The sequence below is a fragment of the Oryctolagus cuniculus genome, chromosome 20, assembly GCF_051225735.1.
Source record: "Oryctolagus cuniculus isolate XC-2025 breed Fujian yellow rabbit chromosome 20, ASM5122573v1, whole genome shotgun sequence".
In the NCBI taxonomy this organism is placed as follows: domain Eukaryota; kingdom Metazoa; phylum Chordata; class Mammalia; order Lagomorpha; family Leporidae; genus Oryctolagus; species Oryctolagus cuniculus.
Window position 1 is genome coordinate 42,874,181 of NC_142886.1, and position 26,482 is coordinate 42,900,662.

General features: G+C 41.4%; 1 pseudogene; it reads left to right on the forward strand.

Annotated features, from left to right (window-relative positions):
* The first annotated feature begins 19,606 nt into the window (after positions 1–19,606).
* LOC127484673 (U2 spliceosomal RNA) lies at positions 19,607–19,830 on the forward strand (annotated as a pseudogene).
* The last annotated feature ends 6,652 nt before the right edge of the window (positions 19,831–26,482 follow it).

The window sequence follows — 26,482 nt, forward strand, 5'->3', positions numbered from 1 at the left end:
ACACATTTCCAACTGCTACCTAGCCCTGCTGCTGGTCGTTGCATAAACTTACTCCATGGCCTGCTCCTTTTTCTGGCTAGCATCTGTAATAGGTCAATTAATAAATCAATCTGTAAGAGTTCAGAAATCCCTCAATTTAACACAAGGATAACCTCCCTGAGAAGGGTCTTTGGATGAATATTTGAATCAAGAAACCAGTCTTAGGCCAATCAACTGGAGCAATGAAACCAACTCTTACAGGACTCATTATATAACCAAAAGGTGCTCAAATTATTATCTGGGTATTCCAAGGCAAAATTAGAATTTAGTTGGTGTAACTGGAGCAGGAGAGCAAAGAGAGTAAAATCAAAGAGATAAGCTTAGGGAGGTGGCCAGCTACAATTCATGCAAGACCTTGATTGCTTAGGGTGAGATAGCAGGGTGGACAGTAGAAATATAATATAAACCACATATAATTTTTAACTTTCTATTAGCCATATTAAAAGAACTATTAAGAAATGGTTGCAACTAATTTTTATGGTATATTATTTTTAAATGTATATATCCAAAATCCTATCAGTTTAGTATATAATCAGTATAGATACTCTATGAATGAGATACTATGCTTTCTTTTTTCTCACTAAATCTGTATTTTGCAGTTACAGACACATCTCAATTTGGGTGTTAAGTTTTCATGAGAAATAATTAATCTGTATTTAGATTTCACAGTTTATAGTTGAAAACATTTTCCCAACTTGAACAGTTTTCCAATAATGGAGTCAAATACCAATTTTTAAATAAAAATTATATAAAAGCAAACAACATAGTTCTTTAGGGTATTTGCTACATTTCAAGGACTTGGAAACCACATGTGACTAGTGTGAAAGGTACTGGACATCATGTGTACCTAGTGTGAAGGTAGTATCACTAGGTACATGTGGAACATCACACGTGGCTACTGTGGATACTTCAGGATGTTGCGTATGGCTAGGTAGATGATGCTAGACATAGCATGTGGCTGGTGTGGCTGGTGTAGATGTTCTGGGACATCACACATGGCTGGTGTGAATGATGTTGACATCATATGTGGCTAGTATGGATGGTGTTGGACATCACATGTGGTTGGTATGTATGGTATTGATATCATGTGTGGCTATTGTAAATGGTACTGGACATCACGTTTGGCTAACGTGGATGGTTCTGGACATTACATGTGGCTCATAGATAGCCACTGCTGGGATGATTAATTTTATGTGTTGATTTAGGTGGGTAAGGGAATGCCCAGATTAAACACTGTTTCTTGGTGTGATTGTGAAGGGTTTCACATGACATTAGCATTTCAATCAGTGGATTTAGCAAGCAGGTTTTTCTCCCCAAAGTGGGTCGGCCTGAACAGAACAGAAGGTGAGGAGGGAGGAAGTTCCCTGCCTTACTGCTTGAACTGGCACTTCATATCTTCTCTTCGCTTGCCTTTAGACTGAGATTTTTGTCATCAGTTTCTTGGTTCTCAGGCCTTTGCACTTTAACTGAATCACACCTCCTGCTTCCCTGTGTCTCTAGCTCGCAGACGTCACGTTGTGGGAGTTCTCAGCTTCCATGAATGCTGGGGCAATACCTCATAATAAATATCCTTTTATATTCATATATATTTATATATCTTACTGGTTTTGTTTGGAGAGTGCTGACTAATACAACCTTCTCACCCTGAACTTCTGTTCTCTACAGAGTGCCCAGGGTGATAGTTAAAAAAAAATGGAAATCAGATTGCATCATTCCTGCTTGGAGCTTGTAGTTCCTTCCCATGATATTTAGTAAACTCCAGTGATTCATGTGTGGTATCCACACTAAAGAAGGAGCTTATGCTTACCAGTCTTTCTTCCTGAAAATCCATTTCAATGGCAATAAAGACGCACAAGAAGAAATGAATCCATGAATGAAATGAGAAGCGGGGCTACACTGGCAAACCAAAGATTTTGGTGAATTTCTCTAAGAATGTAAGTCAACTCAGTTCTTACTGATGGGTAAAGAAGAGAAGGAGCCATAGCTCTGGGCAAACAGAGGTTCCAGGGGACAAGAGAGGCGCTTTCCATGGCAGAACTTCTCCTTCTTGGCCAATTAAATCAATAGCTCTGAAGACCTGGAGTGAGAGGAAGGCACAAGTTCAAGGTAACTGATGGAAGAATGGTCAATAGAAAAGATGTGTGAGTCAGCTGCTCCTCCTCCACCCCAAACATTGTGCATATTTTGGCAATGTTTGTCTAAGGCTAGAGAGAATCTTTTAAAGAAACAGAATGATTTCCTGAGATGGCAGAGAAGTAGTTGGGAGGCATGGGGGTGAAGGAGGGTGCCAGCCTTCCTGCCAATTGAAATACTAGGTCCACAGACAGAACATGCAATCCGTATTTTCACTGTGGGGAGAGACTGGTAGTTGCTGCAGGCTGGATGTGTCCTGGTGTGATGGTTTTGGAGACAGGACCTTTGGGAGACGTATGTATAAGCGTTTCATTACTGTCACTAAAATACTTGAGAGGAGCTTCTTGGGAAGGAAAAGGTTTATTCTGGCTTACAGTCTGGAGGTTCCCATTTCAAGATGATGACCCAATTAGTCTGACATCTGGTGGAGCCTGGCAGTGGCCAAGAGTGTGTGGACAAGAGGAACCCTCAAGGAGAGGGAACTAGGTGGAACTCAGCTTAAATAACCAACACTCTGGCAAGAACTACCTTCCAAGGGCAAGCCACCAATGACCTAAAGACCTACTGGGCCCACAACCTAGCCACCATGATTATATCAAGTCTCCACCCTACTTCCCCAACCATTAGCATTAATCTATTAACATAAAATTTGGGTTTATTTATTTATTTATTTTAATTTATTTGACAGGTAGAGTTATAGACAATGAGAGAGAGAGAGAGAAAGGTCTTCCTTCCGTTGGTTCACTCCCCAAATGGCCGCCTCGGCTGGCGCTTCACTGATTTGAAGCCAGGAGCCAGGTGCTTCCTGCTGGTCTCCCATGTGGGTGCAGGGGCCCAAGCACTTGGGCATCCTCCACTGCACTCCCGGGCCACAGCAGAGAGCTGGACTGGAAGAGGAGCAACCGGGACTAGAACCCGGTACCCATATGGGATGCCAGCGCTGCAGGCAGAGGATTAACCAAGTGAGCCACGGCACCGGCTCAAAACTGGGGTTTAAACGTCTGTGTCAGTTTGGGGAGCCAAGTCCTGTTGAATCTATAACAGGAGGTGAGTTGGTCATCAGGGCTTTCATGAATGGGATTAGTGCCTTATAAAAGAGGCCGAGAGAGCTGCCTTGTCCCTTCTGCTAAGTGAGGACATTTAGAGAAGACAATTGTCTGTGAACCAAAAAAGTGGGCCCTTACTAGACAATCTGCTAGCATCTTTATCTGGGACTCCCCAGACTCCAGTGCTGTGAAAAAAATGTCTGCTATTTATAAGCTACCAGTGAATGGGTATTCTAGCAGCCTGAATGGATGAAGACAGAGATAGAAAAGAACCTGAGTAATGCACCTGATTTCTCACATTCATAGCATGAAATGACAACCCTGGGAAAACCAGCAGGACCAAATGAATAAACAAAAATCACCCCAGAAGAAACAGATAGTCCTTGGAATGGAGGTGAACTTTTACAAAGTTTGGGTTAATCTTCTTAGAGAAATTTAAGGTGCTAGTACATTTAGAAAAATACTGATGATAAAAAAAATAGTTTAGGGGTAGATATTTGGCATAGCAGTTAAGCTGCTGCTTGGGATGTCTGCATCCCATATTGGACAGAGTGCCTCAGTTCAAGTCCCAGCCCTGCTCTCCATTCCCGCTTCCTGCTAATGTGCACCATGGGAGGCAGTGGATGATTGCTTAGGTCCCGCCACCCACATAGGAGACCTCTATTGAATTCTGAGCTCCTGGCTTCGTCCTGGTCCACACCTAGCTGCAGCTGGCATTTGAGGAGTAAGCCAGAGGATTGGAGATCTCTACCTTTTCTCTGTTTCTTCAGCTTTCAAATGAATAAACAAGTTTTAAAAATGGAATTCTGAAATGAGAAACTCAAGGAATTGAATAAAAAGTCAAAGAAATCTTCCAGATTGTAGACCAAGGGATACAAAGTGAGATAAAAGTTTAGAGACATTGATACCCCATCACGCTGTAATCCTGGCTACTTTACTTCTGATCCAGCTTCTGGCTAATGCACCCTGCGAGGCAGCAGGTGGTGGCTCAATTGCTTTGGCCTCTGCAGCTCACATGGGAGATTCAGGTGGAGTTCCAGGCCCCTGGCCATGTCCCCGTCTAGCCTTGGATGTTGGTGGGCATTTGGGGGTTGGATGGAAGATATCTGTCACTCTGCCTTTCACGTAGATAACAATAAACATTTAAGAAAGTAACTTCAGAGTTGACAGTATATTCTTGTGCCTTCAAGATACTAGTGACAGGAAATTGCATCATCTCTCCTGGATCCAGATGCCCTGTTTGATGCTGCCATGGATATTTCTTACAGGACCAGACTACAAATACGTTCTCTTTATCTTCAATAGAATTAACCTGTAGAGGACTTATGTAACGTTTAATTCACATTAGAGAGCAGGGTCTGAGTGCCACGTCAAGCAGCCGTTGATTGAGCTGCCCCTGTGTAGACGAGGAGAAAGATGAGCGGAGACACCGAGCTCTGACCCCACAGAAAAGCAGAGAGAGTGGGTGTGAGGAAGGGGTGGGCTGGCATGGACAGGGAACCTGGAAACCTAGACCAGGCGCACAAGAGCAGGGGCAGGCGCCACAGGGCTGGGAAGACTGTGTCCAAGAGGCGGCGCTAACGGACGGAAGGGGCGGGGCTTAGCGCGGGGCAGGGACGCCAGCGCCCCCTTCCGGCCGGGTGCTGCTTGGCCAGACGAGGCCTCGCGTGGCTCCGTAGCGGCGTCCTTGCCCGCTTCTGCTACCCTTCCTGCCCGGACGCGCCATGCCGCGTCTGCTCGTGCTCTGCCCGCTCCTCCGCCGTCGCCGCTGCCTCACGGCCTTCCTCAGCCTGCATCGCGGCCGCCGCCTGCACAGCTCGGAGCCCTCGCACGGGGGTCCCGCGTCGCCCGTGGTGGGTGGGTGGGGGCCCAAGGCCTGGGGCCGCAGGGGCCGGGGGTCGCGGGAGGACAAGGTGCGCGCGGGGCCTCGGGGCGCGGGCTCGCCTTCGTGGGTGGCGGGTGGCAGGAGGACTGGTTCGCCGCGTGCGAAGGCCGCTGCGTCGCCGGGACCGGCCTTCGCCCGGCCGCGGAATGCTGGGCCGCGCCGGGGCTCCGGAGCCCAGAGGTGGCAGCTGCGGGACCTAGAAGAGAAGTGTTCTGCTTAAAAAAGTCCAGTGAGGTCATCGATGAGCTGCTTCCCCGGCACCCGCTTCTGGGACAGCTGCCAAATTCCTCAAAATGTGAGAGGCGGGGAGTCGTGGGCCCGGGAAGCGCCCTCATTAACAGCGTGTTTGTCTCCTCTTCCAGGAAATGGCCGTCGGGGTTGTGGTGATTTTTACGGCCTTTTTAGCGCCGAGCGCCTACGTGCTGAGCCATCTGAGCCAGTTCAGAAGAGGGTAGATGGAAGCTGCAAGCCAGCTGTTCACATACCGAGGCTTCCTGCAATGAGAAGTGCTTAACTGGGTTGATGCTTCATGACTGTGTTTACTGTACCACATTCCTGCTCAGACGCTGCTCACTTCCCCGGATTGTCTCTTTCCCTCCCAGCGTGAGAAGTCCCCGTTTATAACTGCCTGTTGCCTGTTCTGTTAGCATCCGAAAATGTGGAAGGCCTCCCAACCACGGTTTCTGCTGTATCCTTAGGATGTACAGTAAAAAAAAATATAGACCTAACAGTTTCTGTTATAGAATGGCTTTTATTTACTTAAAAATTAAAAAAAAAATTTAAAAAATGACTTTATGGCAAATATTGTGTGTTTCGTTAGTACTGCCTGTTATATAGGTGTAGTCAAAAAATACAGTTCAGAGATGTTAAATAAAATGGAAGCACTTATTCATGCTTGGTGTTATGTGTGCTCACACTGTTTTCTACACATAATGAAAGCTGATGAACATTTACTGGTGGAAAATAGAGAGAGGCAGCAGGCGTTTGCCCTTAAATGGTTGAGATTCCTGTATCCCATACCTCGGTGTATGGGTTCAATACCCTGCTGCTGGCTCCTGACTCCAGCCTCCCGCTAATGCACACACTAGGAGGCAGCAGGGGTTAATCTCAAGTAATTGTGTTCCTGACCTCAAAAGGGAGACCTGGATTGAGTTCTTGGCCTCTACTTTCTCTCCCCACTTCCTATTGTGGGCATCTGGGAAATGGGCTGTCTCTTGAAAAATAAAATGAAATAACAATTTAAAAATATTTTATAAAAATACAGTGAGGGGGCCAGCGCTGTGGTACAGTAGGCTGAGCCCCCACCTGCAGCACTGGCATCACATGTGGGCTCCGGTTCATGTCCCAGCTGATCCATACTGATATTGCGGGGAAAGCAGTAGAAGATGGTCCAAGTGCTTAGACCCCTGCACCCACATAGGAGACCTGGAAGAAGTTCCTGGCTCTCAGCTTCGGATCGACTGAGCTCCTGCCATCGTGGCCACTTGGGGAGTTGTGGCCACTTGGGGAGTGAACCAGTGGATGGAAGACCTTTCTGTCTCTGCCCCTCTCTGTCTATAATTGCCTTTCAACTCTGCCTAAATAAAAATCTTAAAAATACAGTAAGAACTGTTATGAAAAGGTCAGACTTCCATAGGTTTGGAGAATCATAAATGTACTTTGTAATTTTAGCTCACTCTGCTAATTTTGCTGTGGTTGTGGACAGCGTAGCTCAATTCTAAACCTTGGTTTCTTTACCTCTGAAGTAAGGACTTTGAACAAAGATAAAGCACCTCCCATCATAGTGCCTAAAACAGACAATAAATTATTATTAATAGGATAGACAAATTCACTCATAATCATTCAACAAATATTGCATCCCTGTGCTATACCAGTATTATCCGAGATCAAGAAACCAAAAGTAGACCCTTGCCCTTGTTGGACTTACAGATAGCAGAAGTCTTTCATTTTGTTTCTTCAGTATTGTATTTCTAATCTCAAAATTTGTATTGGTGTATTAGTCAAGGTTCTCTTGAGAAGCAGAACCATGAGAAGCTAGTTTTGAACATGGTGGGGAGGGAGAGATTGGTTTATTTTAAGGAATTGGCTTATATGGTTGTGGAAATACGTGAGGTAGATCGGTAGGCTGGAGACACGGGAGAATTGGAGCTTGATCTTAAATCTTATGGCCTTCAGCCTTAGCTGGTTGGAGGAGACCCACCACATGGAGAGCACTCTGCTTTACTTAGTCTACCGATTAAAAATGTTAATCTCAACCTTCACAAAAAGATCTAGAAGAGTGCTTGACCAAATATCTGGGTACCATGGCCTGGCCAACTTGATACATAAAATTAACTATCATAGATAGAGTAAAAATAATTTGAGTACAGTGGCTAATCACAATCATGCTGATTTTTTCTCGAGCTTCCCTATTCACTGCTGGCAAATGTGCACTTAGGCCTTCTGAATGAAATCTGGCCCATCAGAACACATCCTGGTTTCTTGTCTCCAACAAGACCTTGCTCCTGCTGCCCATTCTGGACTTAACTGTTTTCCCTGACTTGATGGCTTTGTGTTTCAGTTTCTGATGCCTGCCTCCATATGTTCTAAATGGCAAAATACTGTTTTATCTTTGTCTTGATGGAGAAGAATATAGAACTATGGGAGTCTTTTTGATAGAACTGCAGCACTTAATTTTCTGATCATGTATTTGACTCTCATTTATTTAATACATACTCTCGTGCCATAATACTATGTATTGGGAAATACTAGCTCATTTTGGTAAATGAATTCTGTTTCTCTCTCTCATTAATTTTACATGTATAGGGTTGTCACATTCAAGGTATAATTGGTTTTTATTATCTGGGGTAGTTATGTTCTGTAAGGTCCCTGTGAACACAGAATTCATGAGTGCTAAACCGTTGGTCCTAGGGGAAATATAGGGTTAAGTTCCTGTGAGCTTCTGGTTCTGTTTTTTTTTGTTTGTTTGTTTCTTTGTTTTTGTTTTTGTCAACCTGTCTGTACGTGATTCCTTTTAAACACATTTTTTGGTATATATTGTTGATTTCTTAGTTTTGGACTCAGCCAATAACACTATCACCATGCCTGAATGAAGCTCATCTAATAATACTTATTTTTCTCTATAAGGCATACATCACAGCTTTCTTACACTTTTAGAGAGCGCTTTAGTCCTGTGGTGCCCTTTTGAGTAGGGAAATCAAATGTACAAAATGGGAAAAAGAATATGGCATAAATAGATCATGAGAAGGACATTTGTTTACAGTGTGAGGACCGAAGCAAGAAGGCAGAGTGTTGCCTTGTTCAACTCTAGCCAGGGATGTGCACATCAGGTGACCTACATTTTTTGCTACTCTATGTCTGTCCTTAAATTGCCGTGAAAGTGCTGCAGGTATTGACTTTGGGATTATAAGTAAGATTTAGCGATCTGCAAATAAGGATAGGGAGTATATTATCATTTCAAAAACTTTCCAAACCAATTGTTGTGTCTTTAATATTTTAAAAATTCAAATCTGAGAAGTGTTACAGGCTTTTTCAGACCACGGAAAATTCATTAGGAGAAATAAAATGTAGGTTTTATATTGATCCAGCATATTTTCTCTGACAACTTTTGGCAGACAGGGGAAGGTGTTGTGGAGTAGTGGGTTAAGCGGCCACTTGGGACACCCACATCCCTTATTGGAGTTCTGGTTCAAGTCCTGGCTTCTCTGCTTCCAATCCAGCTTCTGGCTAATACATCTACAAAGCAGCTAATGACGTCTCAAGTACGTGATTCCCTGCCACCCATATGAGAGACCCAAACTGAGTTCCTGACTCCTGGCTTCAGCCTGACCCAGGGCCGCCTAGTGGAGTAAACCAGCACACAGAAGATCTTTCAGTGTCTGTCTCTGTCACTTTGCCTTTCAAATAAATAAATCTTAAAAAAAAAAATTGGCACAGAAAGACATGGAAGCAGAAATTCTAATAATTATAATTTCATATCTTTAGGCATGAAGAACACAGTATTTGTGGAAAATGTATGAAAAATGTGTAACTGGGAAATACTTGATTTCAGTAAAATCAGGAAAATGCTATCTATAAAGTTCTATTTATTTTTGAAGTTCTGTTGCCATGGCAAATCACTTAATTTTGGAAGTGTGTTTCCTTATTTGTGAAATTAACAGGTTGACCCAGACTAGGGATTTTTGTTTTTACTTTATTCAAATCAGTGTATCACTGGAAGATTTTGCAGCTTACTGTGTAAGCAGGTCACTTTGAACTTTTTTTTCTATAGTAACCTGAGGCTAGTAGGAATTAAACTGTATCCATCAAATGCTGTTTAAAATAGCATCTATTTATGACTTGTGCACACATGAGTACTGAGGTGGGTTCGTCATGGGACAGTCGCTTCTCTGATGGCACATGCACGGTGTTGAAACCGTCTGTCTGCTCAGTTTGCTTATCCCGCTGTTCCCAGTGTGCCCTGACGTGACATCACTGAGGCTTCCGTTTCTGTTGTCCTCCATCAGAATCCTGCTGCTTTTCCTTTTTTTTTTTTTTTTTTTAACTTATCTAGACTTTCCACTGAGATTTACATGCGAATGTTCTGTTGCCCATACCTTTAAGTCCTTTGCCCTTTTAGTCTCTTGTTCATGTACTCACCAAAATAGAAGCACTGGATCAGTCTGTTAGTTTCTTGATTTTGGCACAGGCAAGTGATGCCAAAGGATATCACAGACCACACTGTTAGTTCTACTAAAGACTCACTGTCTCCAGATTCATAATCTTTCAATGCTTAAAAATACTTGCTCTTTTCCTTCACTTTTCATGGTGGTGGCTGTTTAAAATCTCGTGTCTTTTTATTTTAATTTTTAAAAATGTATTTATTTGAGAGAGAGAGAGAGAGAGCACTTTCATCTCTTGGCTAACTCCCCAAATGTCTGCAATAGTCATGGCTGGGTCTGGCCAAGACCAGAAGCCTAATCTCCCATAGGGGTGAAGGGTCCCAAGCACTTAAGCCATCATCTTCTGCCTCCCAGGGTGTGCATCAGCAGGAAGCTGGATATGAAGTAGAGCCAGGACTTAAACCCAGGAACTCTGCTAAGGGAAGCAGGTGGCCCAAGGGGCAACTTAACTGCTGTGCCAACTACCCACCCCAAAATTCTCTTGTCTTTTGACTTGTTGCCCTATTATCCCTCTCATCAATCTTAGCAGATTTCATAGTCTCACCTCGTTTTCACAGAGAAGGTTGAAACTCTCCCTTTATTATTCCTCTTCTATCTACAAATGTAACCAAATTCCACCCCTCTTCCCTGCAATGGCAGCAGAATGACCAGTAGAAGGTAAGTAGTGCTTTAGGTCTCCCATCCTTTTTCCTATGGAACACAAAACTCTGACAGTCATCTATCTTTGATTTCTCCTTTACTGATTCTCTTATAATTTAAACATACTGAGCTCTCATTCTTCCAAAAAGAAAAAAAAATCTTCAATCTCCTTTTAACATAACCATCTCAAGACTTTGGTAGCCTCAACTTTTATCCCAGTTAGTTGAAACTAACTGACAGTTTATTTCTACTATTATTCCATTGAAATGGCTATTAAAGATCATCAGTGGCTTTGTCACTAAATCGTAGTAGACATTTCAGCCTTTATTTTTTTTTTTGTAGTATTTGGCATATTTACCATGTGTTTGAAAGAATATCTCATTTCGAGCCGGCGCCGCGGCTCACTAGGCTAATCCTCTGCCTTGCGGCGCCGGCACACCGGGTTCTAGTCCCGGTCGGGGCGCTGGATTCTGTCCCGGTTGCCCCTCTTCCAGGCCAGCTCTCTGCTGTGGCCAGGGAGTGCAGTGGAGGATGGCCCAGGTGCTTGGGCCCCGCACCCCATGGGAGACCAGGAGAAGCACCTGGCTCCTGGCTCCTGCCATCGGGTCAGCACGGTGCGCTGGCCGCGGCGGCCATTGGAGGGTGAACCAACGGCAAAGGAAGACCTTTCTCTCTGTCTCTCTCTCTCACTGTCCACTCTGCCTGTAAAAAAAAAGAAAAAAAAAAAAAACAAGAATATCTAATTTCATCACAGTTATACTTGTCTCTGTTTTCCTTCCAGCGATTTGATTGTTCTTTCTTGGCATTAGCCTTTCTTTCCTCTTGCATTTTAATTTTTATTCCCCTTATATATTCCCATCCCTTTGGATAGCTTCCATTACTGTGTACTTGTTGATTACTCCCAAATCTGTCTTTTTTTTAAGTTAATTTATTTGAAAGACAGAGTAACGGAGAGGGAAACACATACACACAGAGAAAGCTCTTCTAACTGGTTCATTCTCAAATGGCCCCAACAGCCAGGTATGGGCCAGGCCAAAGACAGAAGTCAGGAATTCCATCCTGGTCTCGGATCCGTGTACCTGAGCCATCATATTTGGCTTTCCCAGGCCATTAGTAGGGATCTGAATCAGAAGTTGAGCAGCCGGAACTCAAACCAGCGCTCCAATATGTGACGAAGGCGTCATAAGCAGCAGCTTAACCTGCTGCGCCCTAACACTGGCCCCCTGGAATCCACTATAAAAAACAAGCTTTACTGAGATGTGATTTATGTAATTCACATACAATTCAATGGCATTGGCTTCCTGACTGACGTAAATCTGGGCACTAAGAGGTGGGGTATTCTCCAGGGAGCTGCTGCTACTAACTTCTAGAAGGAAGCTCCCCCCGACCAACAGATTTTTAGAGGTAGTTTAACATTTGCTTGTTTATTTGTTTATGTATTTATTTATTTATTTTAAAGGCAGAGAGACATAGAGAGGGACAATGAGATCTTCCATCTACTGGTTTTCTCCCTAAATGTCCACAACAGTCAAGGCTGGGCCAGGCCAAAAGGAGGTACCAGGAACTCAATCCAAGTCTCCCACATGGGTGGCAGGAATTCAAGTACTTGGACCATCACCTGCTGGCTCTCAGGCCATTAGCAGGAAACTGGACCTAAAGCAAAGGTGGAATTTGTTCCCAAACGCTCCAATATGGGATGCGGGCATTCCAAGTGGTGGCTTAACCCAGTGACCACAGTGCCTGCCCTTTTTGAAAACCGAAAACACTCGAAGTTTATTTGGCTCACAGTTCTGGAGGCTAGGATGTCCCCAAGATTGAGGTCTACATCTGGTGAGGGCCTTCTGAGACAGGCTTCTTATGAAGGAAGAAAGCTTAATTAGACTCAGTTTTGGAGATTCCTAGTTCAAGACCTGGTGGTCCCAAAGTCTGGCATCTGATAAGGATGGTGAATGGCAGAATGTGCGAGGTGGGAAGAGCACTTGGTGAGCCAGGAAGTGGAGAACCAGAGAAAGATTTTGAAACTGCCATTAGGTGCTACATGTCCTGTTCCTCCCCTACCTTTACCAGAGTCAGCTCACAGTAAGCATAGACATTCTCAAGTACAAAAGTGATCAAATCGGCCGGCGCAGTGGCTCACTAGGCTAATTCTCCACCTGTGGCGCCGGCACACCAGGTTCTAGTCCCAGTTGGGGCGCTGGATTCTGTCCTGATTGCTCCTCTTCCAGTCCAGCTCTCTGTTGTGTCCCAGGAGTGCAGTGGAGGATGGCCCAAGTGCTTGGGCCCTGCACCCCATGGGAGACCAGGAGAAGCACCTGGCTCCTGGCTTCGGATCAGCGCAGTGCGCCGGCCATGGCGGCCATTGTGGGGTGAACCAACGGAAAAGGAAGAGCTTTCTCTGTCTCTCTCTCTCTCTCTCTCACTAACTCTGCCTGTCAAAAACAAAAACAAAAACAAAAGTGATCAAATCAAATTTCAACAAATACTTGAAGAAAAACCCATGAAAACATGGAAAAAGAATTACCAAATTTAATAAACAGAAGGACTAATACTGAAACATTGACGTTAATATTGCAGACAGAGCAAGACTTTAAAACAAATATACTCACATAGGTTTGACGATGTCACATCCTTGACTGTGAAACAGACTTTGGAAGTTAAAATATGATTGTTAAGAGGAATAACTCAGTATCTGAGCTAAATAACAGAATGAGACAGTAAAACAGCAAATTAGCTGCAAGAGAAAGCTTTGAAATTCTTTGATAACAGAGGAAAGATCAAGGAATTAGAATTGGTGACAGAAAAAGGGCACATGAGATACAGATCTGGGAATTTAAAACCTGTCTACTAGGAATTCTGAATAGAATTTTAGAAAATGGAAGGGAGGAAAGAAAATTAAAAATTTTCCTGGAGTGGGAAAAGGCAAAAGGTTTGAGATTGGAGTAATCCTTATTAAGCACATGTAGAATAAATTGTAAAAGACCTATACCTCAATACATTATGGCGAAAGTTAAGAATAAAAGGACACAGAGGAACTCCTAAAAAGCTTTTAGATGGAAAAATTAAGAAATATTTTCTATAAAGAATTCAAATGTCTTACTGTAACACAATCTTTGGAGGTAATGAAGCAACACATTCAAAGATAGGAGGAAAAATGATTTTTTAAATTAAGATTTATGTATTTATTTGAAAGAGAGAGAGAGAGAGAGAGAGATCAAGAGATCCTTCATCTGCTGATTCACTGAGAGAGAGAGAGAGAGAGAGAGAGAGAGAAAGAAAGAGACATCCTCCATCTGTTGATTCACTCCCCAAATGGCTGCAATGGCTGGCGCTGGGGCAGGCCTAAGCCAGGATTGTGAAACTCCATCTGAGTCTACCACATTGGCAGCAGGAGCCCAGCACTTGAGCCATCTTCTGCTGCTTTACCAGGTGCATTAGGAGGGAACTGTATCAGAAGTGGAGCTTCTGATATGGTATGCTGGCATTGCAAGGGCAGTTAACCAGCTATGCCATAACACTGGCTTCGGGAAAATAAGTTTTAACTGATCCACCCAGCATATGCCTCTCCATATCCACTAAAGGAGCAGAAACTGCACTAAGCCACAGAGGTGTATTTCAAAGATAAAAGCTGTCAGAGGCAAAAACCAGCAAGTGTTTCCACAAATGCCTAAAAACAAGCATAGAAATATGAGAAACATGAAAAAGGAAGCCAATATGACTCCCCAAAAGGAACACAACACTTCAATATTAGAATGTAAAGATGAATGGATTGATGAAACGCCTGAAAAGGATTCAAAAGAATGATCATAATATTCACTCAAAAATACAGAGAACAAATACATGAGTTGAAGAAGTCCATAAACAATATGGATGGAAAATTCTGCTAGGAGATAGAGGTATTGAAGAGAAGTCAAACAGATACTAGAATAAAGAATGTAATATGTCAAATAAAGAATACAGAGGAAAGACTTAACAACAGATTTGGTGAGGCAGAAGAAAGAATATCCAAGCTAGAAGACAAATCTTTAGAAGTATCTAAATAAGAAGAAAAAATTAGAAAAAAATGAAAACTGTGTTTGAGATTTATGGGATACTATCAAACAACCAAACATACATGTCTTAGGAGTAACTGAAGGCAAGGAAAGAGAATGGATTAGAAGTCCTATACAAGGCCGGCGCCGCGGCTCACTAGGCTAATCCTCCGCCTAGCGGCGCCGGCACACCGGGTTCTAGTCCCGGTCGGGGCGCCGGATTCTGTCCCGGTTGCCCCTCTTCCAGGCCAGCCCTCTGCTGTGGCCAGGGAGTGCAGTGGAGGATGGCCCAGGTGCTTGGGCCCTGCACCCCATGGGAGACCAGGAAAAGCACCTGGCTCCTGGCTCCTGCCATCGGATCAGCGCGGTGCGCCGGCCGCAGCGCGCCGGCCGCGGCGGCCATTGGAGGGTGAACCAACGGCAAAGGAAGACCTTTCTCTCTGTCTCTCTCTCTCACTGTCCACTCTGCCTGTCAAAAATAAAAAAAAAAAAAAATAAAAAAAAAAAAAGAGGAGCAGACAAATTAAAAAAAAAAAAAAAAAGAAGTCCTATACAGTGAAATAATAGTTAACTTCCCTAATTTGGAGAAAGACATAGACATCCAGTACAGAAAGTACATAGAACTAATAGACATGGTCAGAAACAATCTTCATCATGACACATTATAGTCAAACTTTCAAAAGTAAAATATAAAGAAAAGATTCTAAAGTATGCCCAAGAGAAATGACAAATTACTTTTAAAGGATCTCCAATTAGACTGTCAGCTAATTTCTTATAAACTCCTACTGGCTAGGAGAGAAGGGAGAGATATAGTTCCAGTACTAAAATAAAATAAAATAAAATAAAATAAAATAAAATAAAAACTTGTCAACCCAGAATATTGTACCCAACAAAGCTCTCAATATAAATTAAGGTGAAATAAAGACCTTCCAAAACAAAGAGAAATTGAAATAATTTGTTACCACTCATCCAGCCTTGCAAATAATACTTAAGGATGTGATACACTCAGAAACAGAGAGATAATCATCATAATGAAAGAATGTGAAGGCAGAAAATCTCCTAGTAAAAATGCAAAAGGAAATCTAAAGCAAACAATAGGAACGTTTATGGAAAAATGGTAGGACTAAGTTGTTACTTATCAATAGTAACCTTAAATGTAAGTGGCCTAAATTTCCCAATTAAAAGATACAGACTGGGGCTGGCATTGTGGTGTAGTAGGCTAAGCCTCTGCCTGAGGCAATAGCATCCCATATGGGTGCCAGTTCATGTCCTGCCTGCTCATCTTCCGATCCAGCCTGGGAAAACAGTGGAAAATGTCCCAAGTGCTTGGACCCCTGCACCCATGTGGGAGACCCGCAAAAAGGCCTTGGCTCCTGGCTTCAGATCAGCCCAGCTCCAGCCATTGTAGCCATTTGGGGAATGAACCAGTGTATGGAAGACCTTTATCTTTGTTTCCTTCTCTCTCTGTAACTCTACCTCTCAAATCAATAAATAAAATCTTTTTTTTAAAAGATGTAGACTGGTTGAATGGATTAAAAAGTGAGACCCATCTATTTGCTGCCTGCAAGAAACACACCTCACCACTAGGATACACAGACTGGAAGTGAAAGGATGGAAAAAGATACTTCTTGCTAGTGGAAATCAAACCCAAGAAGAAGTGGCCAGCCTAATATCTGACAAAATAGACTTTAACACAAAAACTACTAAAAGAAAAAAAGAAGGGCATTATTTAATGATTAAGGGAGTAATTCAACAGGAAGAAGTGATTATACTAAATGTATATGCATCCAATGCCAGGACATCTGGATATTTTTTAAAAAAATATTTTACTTATTTGAAAGGCAGAGTTACAGAGGGAGGTAGAGATAGGCACACACACACACACACACACACACACACAGGGAGAGAGAGAGAGAGAAAGAGGGAGGGAGGGAGAGAGAGGGAGGGAGAGATCGTTCTTCCATTGGCTGGTTCACTACCCAAATGGCCCCAATGACTGGGGCTGGTCCACACTGAAGCCAGGATCCAGGAGCTTCTTCTGGGTCTCCCATGTGGGTGCAGAGGTCCAAGGACTTGGGCCATCCTCTGCTGCTTTCCCAGGTGCATCAACAGGGAGTAGATGGGAAGTGGAGCAGCCAGGACTTGAACTGGCACCCATATGAGATGCTGGTGTTGCAGGCCTGGACTTTAACCCCCTTGCTCCACACTGCCAAACCTGCATGTGGCTATTTAAAACAAGTGTTAATGGATCTAAAGGGAGACACAGGCTCTAATACAATAATAATGGGGGAATTCAACACCCCACTTTTATCAATGGATAGATCAACTAGACAAAATAATCAACCAAAAACAGCAGAGCTAATCTACTATGGACTAAATGGACCTAATTGACATCTATAGAATATTTCATACCACAGCTACAGAATACACATTCTTTTCATCAAAGCATGGAACTTTCTCTAGGATAGACCATATGCTAGGCTACAAAAAAAGTCTCAACAAATTCAAATCATACCATGTATCTTCTCTGACCACAGTGGTATGAAGCTGGAAGTAAACAACTTAAGAAACTCTAGAAAATGTTCAAACACATGAAGACTGAACAACATCCCCCTTCATGAACAGTGTTTCACAAAAGAAATCAAGAGGAAAAATAAAAATTCCTAGAAATGAATGAAGATGACAGCACAACATATCAAAACTCATGGGATATGGCAAAGCAGTATCAAGAGGAATATTTATAGCAGTTTGTGCCTACATCAAGAAATTGGAAATGAATCAAATAAATGATCTAACAATGCATCTCAGGGGCTTAGTAGAACAAGAACAAATGAAACATAAAATTAGTAGAAGGTAATAAATAATTAAAATTTGAGTAGTACCAAAATTGAAACAAAAATATACTAAAGATCAGTGAAATGAAGAGCTGTTTTTTTGAAAATATAAGCAAAATTGATATACCATTGCCCAACTAAATACAAAAAGGGAGGAGACCCAAATTTCCAGAGATGGGAAATGAGATGTTACAATAAATGCCACAATAAAAAGAATCATCATCAGGAATTATCACAAACAGCTATATGCCAACAAATTGGGAAATTTATAAGAAATGGATACAAGCAATCTACCAAAATTGAGTCATAAAGACATAGAAAACCTAAACAGACCCATAACCAAGACAGATATTGAGTCAGTAAAAGACCTTCTCAACAAAGAAAAGTCCAGGACCGGATGGCTTAACTGCCAGATTCTACCAACATTTTACAGAATAATTAATTCCAATTCTTATCAAACTGTTCAAAACAATTGAAAGGGATGGAATTCTACCAAACTCCTTCTGTGAGGCCAGCATCACTTTAATTCCAAAACCAGAAAATGATACAGCAGAAGAAGAGAACTATTGACCAGGATCCCTGATGAACATAGATGCAAAAATTCTCAACAAAATTTTAGCTAATGAATCCAAGAAAGATCATTCACCTGGACCAAATAGGATTTATCCCTGGTACGCAGGTATGATTCACCATTCGCAAATCAATAAATGTGATGCACCACATTAACAAATTACAGAAGAAAAATCATATGATTATCTCATACAACATCCTTTCATGATAAAAAAAAAAAAACTTAAGCAAATTGGCTATAGAAGGAACACTCCTTAACACAATCAAGGCAATTTATGACAAACCCACAGCCAGCATCACACTGAATGGGGAAAAGTTGGAAGCATTTCCACTAAGAGCTGGAAGAAGACAAGGATGCCCACTCTCATCATTGCTATTCAATATAGTCCTGGAAGTTTTAGCTAGAGCCATTAGGGGAGAAAAAGAAAACAAAGGGATACAAATTGGAAAGGAGAAAATCAAACTATCTCTCATTGCAGATGACATGATCCTATATATAGAGGACCCAAAAGATTCCACTAAGAGACTACTGGAACTTAGAGTTTGGTAATGTTGCAAGATATAAAAAGAACACACAAAAATCAACAGCCTTTGTATACACACAAACAATGCCATGGCTGAGAAAGAATTTATGTCTTTGACAAATGAGCTATAATCAATCTGTGAGAAAAAACACAATCCTTTCAACAAATGGTGTTGGGAAAAACTGGATCAAAGATCTAAACCTATGCCCCCTTTCCATCAAATTACTAGATACCATTGGGGAAACTCTGCAAGACATTGGCATATACAAAGACTTCTTGGGAAAGACTCCAGCAGCAACAGGCAATAAAAGCAAAAATAGACAAATGGGATTACCACACGCTAAGAAACATCTGCACTACAAATGAAACATTCAACAAAGTGAAGAGACAACTGACAGAATGGAAGAAAATATTTGCAAACTATTAAATTGAGGAAAGATTTATACCCAGAATAAATAAGGAGCTCAAGAAACCAACAACAACAAAACAAACAATCCAGTTAAGAAAATGGCAAAGTACATGAACTGGCATTTTTCAAAAGATGAAATACAAATGGCCAATAAACACATGAAAAAGTTCTGAGGGCCACTTATCATCAGGGAAATGAAAATAAAAATCACAATGAGGTTTCACCTCACCCCAGTTAGAATGGCTGTCATCCCAAAATAAAAAAATAATAAATGCTGGTGAGGATGTGGGGGAAAAGATACCCTAATCCACTGTTGGTGGGAATGTAAACTAGCACAACCATTATGGAATACAGTATGGAAGTTCCTTAGAGATCTGAAAATAGACCTACCATATGATCCAACCATCCCACTTCTGGGAATTTTCCCAAATGAAATGAAATCAACATAAGAGTTATCTGTAATCCCATGTTTATTGTAGCTCAATTCATAATAGCTAAAATATGCAATGAACCCAACTGTCCATCAACTGATCACTGGATACAGAGAATGTGGTGTGTGTGTGTGTATAATGGAATACTACTCAGCCTTAAAAAAGAATGAAATCCTATCTTTTGAATCAAAATAGATGCAACTGGAAACAATTATGCTTAGTGAAATAATCCAGTCCAAAAATAGGTAAATATCATGTTTTCTCTAATATTTGGTAGTTAATATAGAATACAAAAATATACATAAATGAAAGAGACAACTTGTGATTTCATTCTTGTTCTAAGCCCACCTGTGAAATGGTGGTCTTTCTTTTTACTTGTTGAATATTATGGTTAGTGGTGCATTAAGATCACTTCTCGGCCTTTTGGCTAAGATCAAGTGTAGTATCTGTTCTTATTAGTGGTGCATTAAGCCCGTGGAAAACAAAAACAAGCAAAAAGAACTCAAGTTAAAATACTCCAGGTCATACTAAGACAAAATTTTCTAATGTTATTCTCCCTTCTGTGGCTCACTTTGATTTCAATAATGCACAGAACTAACGGCTAGGTTTGATTACTTGCAGTTGTGCAAACTCACTTTATTGTGTTGGACTTCTCTTTGAGGTACTGATCTTGGCTACATTCTTTCTTGGCTTAGTTAAGGATTTCTTGGCCTGGGATAGCAGTAGAAGATGGCCCAAGCCCAAGTGGGAGACCCGGAAGAATCTCCTGGCTCCTGGCTTTGGATCAGCACAGCTCTGGCCATTGTGGCAAATTGGGGAGTGAACTAGTAGATGGAAGACCTCTCTCTCTCTCTCTCTCTCTCTCTGCCCCTCCTTCTCTCTCTGTGTAACTCCAACTTTCAAATAAATAAATCTTTTTTTAAAAAAGCTTTCTTTTCTCTTGAAAATTTTCCTTAATCTCATTCTTTCACCTGACACTAAATGATTATGTCTCTTGAACACTCAGAGTCCTGGAACCTCCCTCAATCCCTCTCTGTCATAATTGTCCTGTTCTGTGTCCCCCACTGCCCATGACTTGGGGAAGCAGTTGATTTTCTTTCATATCTGAATCCCTAGAGCCTGACCTCTGAAGAGATACCAGGGAAGACCAGCTATGTACCTTTCACTATTTATGTAAGGGAGACTTTCACCAACATTTCCCATATTTTAATCATCAGATTTGTAGAATTTTGAAACATTAATAACATGAAATGTTGAAGGTGGTGTGAAATGTATGCCATTCTATGCTGTTTTTAAGATTTTAGTATCACCTTTTTGGAAGGCCATTATCAATTTTACCCAGGGTTTAAATCTATCTTTTTAACAAGAATTTAATTGTTTGAGAGGCAGAATTTCAGAGAGAGAGAGAGGGAGAGACAGAGAGAAAGGTTTTCCATCCACTGGTTCACTACCCAAATGGCTGCAACGGCCGGAGCTGGGCTGATCAGAAACCAGGAGCCCGGAGCTTCTTCTGGGTCTCCCGCGTGGGTGCAGGGGCCCAAGAACTTAGGCCATTTTCTACTGCTTTCCCAGGCCATGGAGGAGAGCTGGTCAGAATTGGAGCAGCCTGGACTTGAACCAGTGCACATATGGGATGCCAGCACTATGGGTGGCGGCTTTACCTGTTACACTACAGTGCTGCCCTGTGGGGAGCAACTCGGACTAGACTAAGTTACTGGAATTAAGACTTATTCTATGCATCTGCTCTCCCACAATATGGCGCTGGGAGAGGAGTAAACAACTTCTACACAGCTGCCTCCAGTTTGACCAATAACCTGCAGGAGCTGATCCTGCTCCTGATTGGAGGAGAGCAGCGTACTTGGCGTGTGGGTAGCAGAGTTGGGATTGGTGGAAGAGGACTATAAAGGAGGAGAGAGACAACATGCACCAGGAACATCTAAGGGGAACACCTGAGGAACATCTGAGCAGCCCCCGAGAGAGCCGGACGGCGGTGTGCCGCTCCCCCGCGGAAGTGGGGAAAGTGGCAGGGGGAACCGCCCTTCCACGGAGGTGGAAGGGTGGGCAGCCAACCCGGGAAGAACCAGCAGCAAACCCGGGGAGGGCCAAGCAGACAAAAGAACAGTGCAGGGTCTTGTGTCGTTCCTCCACGAAGAGGGGGAGCGACACTGCCCCTAGCTAAATCTATCTTTTTTATTGCTATATAATTCAAGTACAATAGAAGTCATTCTATTAAGGGGTACAAAACTGAGTAATGTGGCTAGTTCGTAGAATGTTTCTCAATCTAAGTGTGATGTGTCTTCACAATTAAATACCGGTTGTGTTGTATTAGGAAAAAAAGAGCTACTTCCCACATTTAATTGAATTATTTGTTTTTTTGTGAGGGGGCATTTGTGTTTTGCTATTGAGTTGTCTGTGTTCCTTATATATTCTGGATATTAACCCCTTGACAGATGTATAACTTGTAAATCTTTCCTTCCATGTTGTAGGTTTTATCTTCCATCTGTTGATTGTTCTCCTTTGCCGTGTAATAGCTCTTTGGTTGATGAAATCCCATTTATCTTTTTTTTTTAAATTTTATTTCCTAAGTTTCTGGAGTCTAACCTAGAAAATTCTTGTCAAATCCAATGTTCTGAAGTGTTTTACCTTTGTCTTTTCTAATAGTTTCAGGTCTCACATTTGGGTATTTAATCCATTTTGAGTTGATTTTTGTACGTGATGTGAAGGATTTAGTTTCATTCTTCTATGTGCAATATCCAGTTTTCCCAGCACAATTTATTAATAAGATATCCTTTTTCTAATGCATATTGTTAGTATCTTTGTCAATGATTACTTGGATGTAGATTTGTGAGTTCACGTCTTGGATCTGTAATCTGTTCCTTTGGTCTGTGGATCTGTTTTTATGGCAATACCGTGCTGTTTTAATTGCTGTAGCTTCGTATTTTAAAGTCAAGCCTCTTGTTCATTTTGCTCCAGCTTGGTTTGGCAATCTGGAGTCTTTTGATGTTCCCTACAAATTTTAGTAGTGTTTTTTTTCTTGTTTTGGTAAAAATGTTCTTGGGAATTGATAGAGATTGCACTGAATTTGTAAATTGCTGTGTGTAGTTTGCACATTTTAATTATCTTGATCCTTTTGAATCCATGAGCACAGGATATCTTTCCATTTCTTTGTGATTACTTCAATTTCTTTCATCAATGATGTATAGTTTCACTATGGAGATATTTCACTGCTTTGGCTAAATTTATTAGCAGGTTTTTTGTAGCTATTGTGAATAGAATAGATTCTTGATATCTTTTTCAGACAAATCATTATTAGTGTATAACAATGCTATTGATTTTTGTACATTGACTTTGCATTCTACAACTTTGCTGAATTTGTTTATCCTAATAACTTTTTGGTGGAGTCTTGGAGGTTTTTTGTATATAAGAACATGTCATCTACCAGCAGTGACAATTTCTTTTTTTTTCTGACAGGCAGAGTGGACAGTGAGAGAGAGAGAGACAGAGATAACAGTGACAATTTCATTTACTCCTTTCCAATTTGTAGAGTCTTGATATAGCTAAGACCTCCAGTAGTATTTTGAATAGAAATTGCAACAGTGGACATCCTTTTCTTGTTCCAGATTTTAGAGACAGCCTTCAGCTTCTCTGCATTTAATATGATGTCAGCTGTTGGATTGTTATATGGCCTTTTTTATGCTGAGGTATATTCCTTCTATATTTAACTTGGTCAGAGTTTTTTTTTTTTTTATCATGAATGGATGTTGAATCTTATCAGATGTCTTTTCTGCATCTATTTAAATGATTGTACCATTTTGACTCTTCATTCTATTGATGTGGCTTATCAGATTTATTGATTTGCATATTTTAAGCCATCCTTCCATCCCTGAGATGAATGCTATTTCATCATGGTGCATGATGTTTTTAATGTGTTGTTGAAGGCAATTTGCTAGTATTTTGTTGAGGATTTTTACATCTATGTTCATCCAGGGTATTTGTGTGTACCATTCTTTTTTTTCTTTTTTTTTTTTTGACAGGCAGAGTTAGTGAGAGAGAGAGACAGAGAGAAAGGTCTTCCTTCCATTGGTTCACTCCCCAAATGGCTGCTACAGCCAGCGCACTGTGCTGATCCGAAGCCAGGAGCCAGGTGCTTCCTCCTGGTCTCCCATGCGGGTGCAGGGCCCAAGGACTTGGGCCATCCTCCGCTGCCTTCCCGGGCCATAGCAGAGAGCTGGACTGGAAGATAAGCAACCGGGACAGAATCTGGTGCCCCAACCAGGACTAGAACCTGGGGTGCCGGCGCTGCAGGCGGAGGATTAGCCTAGTGAGCTGCGGCGCCTGTACTATTCTTTTTAAAATGTGTCCTTATCTGGTTTTGGTATCAAGGTAATATAGACCTCAAAGAATGAGTTTGGAAGAGTTCTCTTCCCTTCTATTTTTTGAAATAATTTGAGAAGTATTGGTGTTCATCTTTAAAAATGTGGTATAATTCAACAGTGAAGTCAGCTGGTCCTGGGCTTCTCTCTGATGGATTTTTTTTTTAATAATTGATTCAACCTTGCTGCTCATCATTGGTCTCTTTAGGTATTCTATTTTCTCATGATTCATCTTGGTAAGGTATATGTGTCCAAATTTTGTTCGTTTCTTCTAGGTTACTGAATTTGCTGCCCTATAATTGTTCAGAGCAATTTCTAACAACCCTTTGTATTACTGTGGTGTCAGACATAATGTCTCCATTTTCATCTCTGATTTTGTATTTGTATTGAATCCTCTCCGTTTTTCTTAATTTAGCCAAATGTTTACCTTTTCAAAGAACCAGCTCTTCATTTAATTGATTTTCTATATTTTTAAAAGTCTCTGTCATTTATTTTTCCTCTGAGTTTTGTTATTTCTCCCCTCCCACCAATTTTGGATTTGATTTGTTCTTGTTTTTTTCCTAGTTCCTTGAGGTACAGTGATAGTTAATTGCAATAAACTTCCCTCTTAGTATGGCTTTTGCTTTTATCACATAGCATTTGGCATGTTGTATTTCCATTTTCATTCATTTCGAGATGTTTAATTTCCTTCTTGATTTCTTCCTTGGTTCATTGATTGTTCAAGAGTAAATTATTATATTTCCATGTATTTGTGTACTATCCAAAGGTTTTCTTGTTTTTGATTTCTAGTTTTTTTCACTGTCATCAAAAAAGACACTGATTTTTATGAGACTTCTTTTGTGACCTACTATATGATCCTGGAAACTGTTCCTTGTGCTGTTGAGTAGAAAGTATTCTGCAGCAGTTGGATGGGAAGTTCTGTAGATGTCTTAAGTCCATTGATCTATGGTGCAGTTTATTTCTGCTAGTTCTTTGTTGACTTTCTGTCTACATGATCTATCCATTTCATTTTTTTTAAGATTTTATTTATTTGAGAGTTATTTTTAAGATTTTATTTATTTGAGAGTTATGGAAAAAGAGAGAGAGACAGATAGAAAGGTCTTCCATCTACTGATTCACTCCCGAAATGGCTGCAACAGCTGGAGCTGAGCCTATCTGAAACCAGGAACCAGGAGCTTCTTCAGGTCCCCCTTACAGGTGCAGGAGCTTAAACACTTGGGCCATCTTCCACTGCTTTCTCAGCCCAATAACAGGGGTCAGAAGCAGAAGAACCAGGACACAAAACTGCACCCATATGGGATGCTGGCACCATAGAGGGAGGCTTAGCCTACTATGCTACAATGCTGGCCTAATCTATCCATTTATAAATGTTGGTATTAAAGTTCCCTACTATTATTATATTGGAGTCCATCTCTTTCTTTGGATTTATTAATATTTGCTTTGTCTGGTCCTGGTACAAAAACAGATGTATAGACCAATGGAACAGAATAGAAACACCAGAAATCAGTCCAAACATCTACAACCAACTTATATTTTTATCAAGGAGCTAAAACTAATTCCTGGAGCAAGGTCAGCCTATCCAACAAATGATACTGGGAAAACTGGATTTCCATGTACAGAAGTATGAGCAAGACTCCTACCTTACACCTTACACAAAAATCCACTCAACATGGATTAAAGATCTAAATTTACAACCCGACACTTACAAATTATTAGAGAACATTGAAGAAACCCTGCAAGATATTGGCACAGGCAAAGACTTCTTGGAAAAGACCCAAGAGGCACAGGCAGCCAAAGCCAAAATTAACAATAGGGATTACATCAAATTGAGAAGTTTCTGTACTGCAAAAGAAACAGTCAGGAAAGTGAAGAGGCAACCGATGGAATGGGAGAAATTATTTGCAAACTATGCAACTGATAAAGGATTAATAACCAGAATCTACAAAGAGATCAAGAAAATTCACAACAGAAAAACACATAATCCACTTAAGAGATGGGCTAAGGACTTAAACAGACATTTTTCAAAAGAGGAAATCCAAATGGCCAACAGACACATGAAAAAATGTTCAGGATCACTCGCCATCAGGGAAATGCAAATCAAAACCACAATGAGGTTTCACCTCACCCTGGTTAGAATGGCTCACATACAGAAATCAACTAACAACAGTTGCTTGTGAGGATATGGGGAAAAAGGGACACTAACCCACTGTTGGTGAGAATGCAAACTCGTAAAGCCGCTATGGAAGACAGTTTGGAGATACCTCAGAAATCTGAATATAGCCCTACCACAAGAACCAGCCGTCCTTCTCCTCAGAATTTACCCAAGGGAAATTAAATTGGCAAATAAAAGAGCTGTCTGCACCTCAATGTTTATTGCAGCTCAATTCACAATAGCTAAGACATGGAATCAACCTAAATGCCTGTCAACGGGAGACTAGATAAAGAAATTATGGAATATGTACTCTGTGGAATACTAAACAGTGGTAAAAAAAAATGAAATCCGGTCAACTGCAACAAAATGGAAGAATCTGGAAAACATCATGTTGAGTGAATTAAGCCAGTCCCAAAGGAACAAATATCATATGCTCTCCCTGATCTGTGACAATTATCTGAGAACCTAAGAGGAAATCTTTAGAAGTGAAAATGACACTATAAGAAGCAATCACTTTATCAGCCCTTGTCCTGACTGTCGAGGAACAGCTTACTATTTTATTCTTTTTACTATTTTCTTTTTCTACTTAATACCATTGATTGAACTCCTAACACAGAATTATTCTTAGGTGTTTGAATCCAATTGAAAATTGATCCCTGTTGGGTTGGCACCGAGGCTCACTTGGTTAATCCTCCGCCTGCGGCACTGGCATCCCATATGGGCTCCAGGTTCTAGTCCCAGTTGCTCCTCTTCCAGTC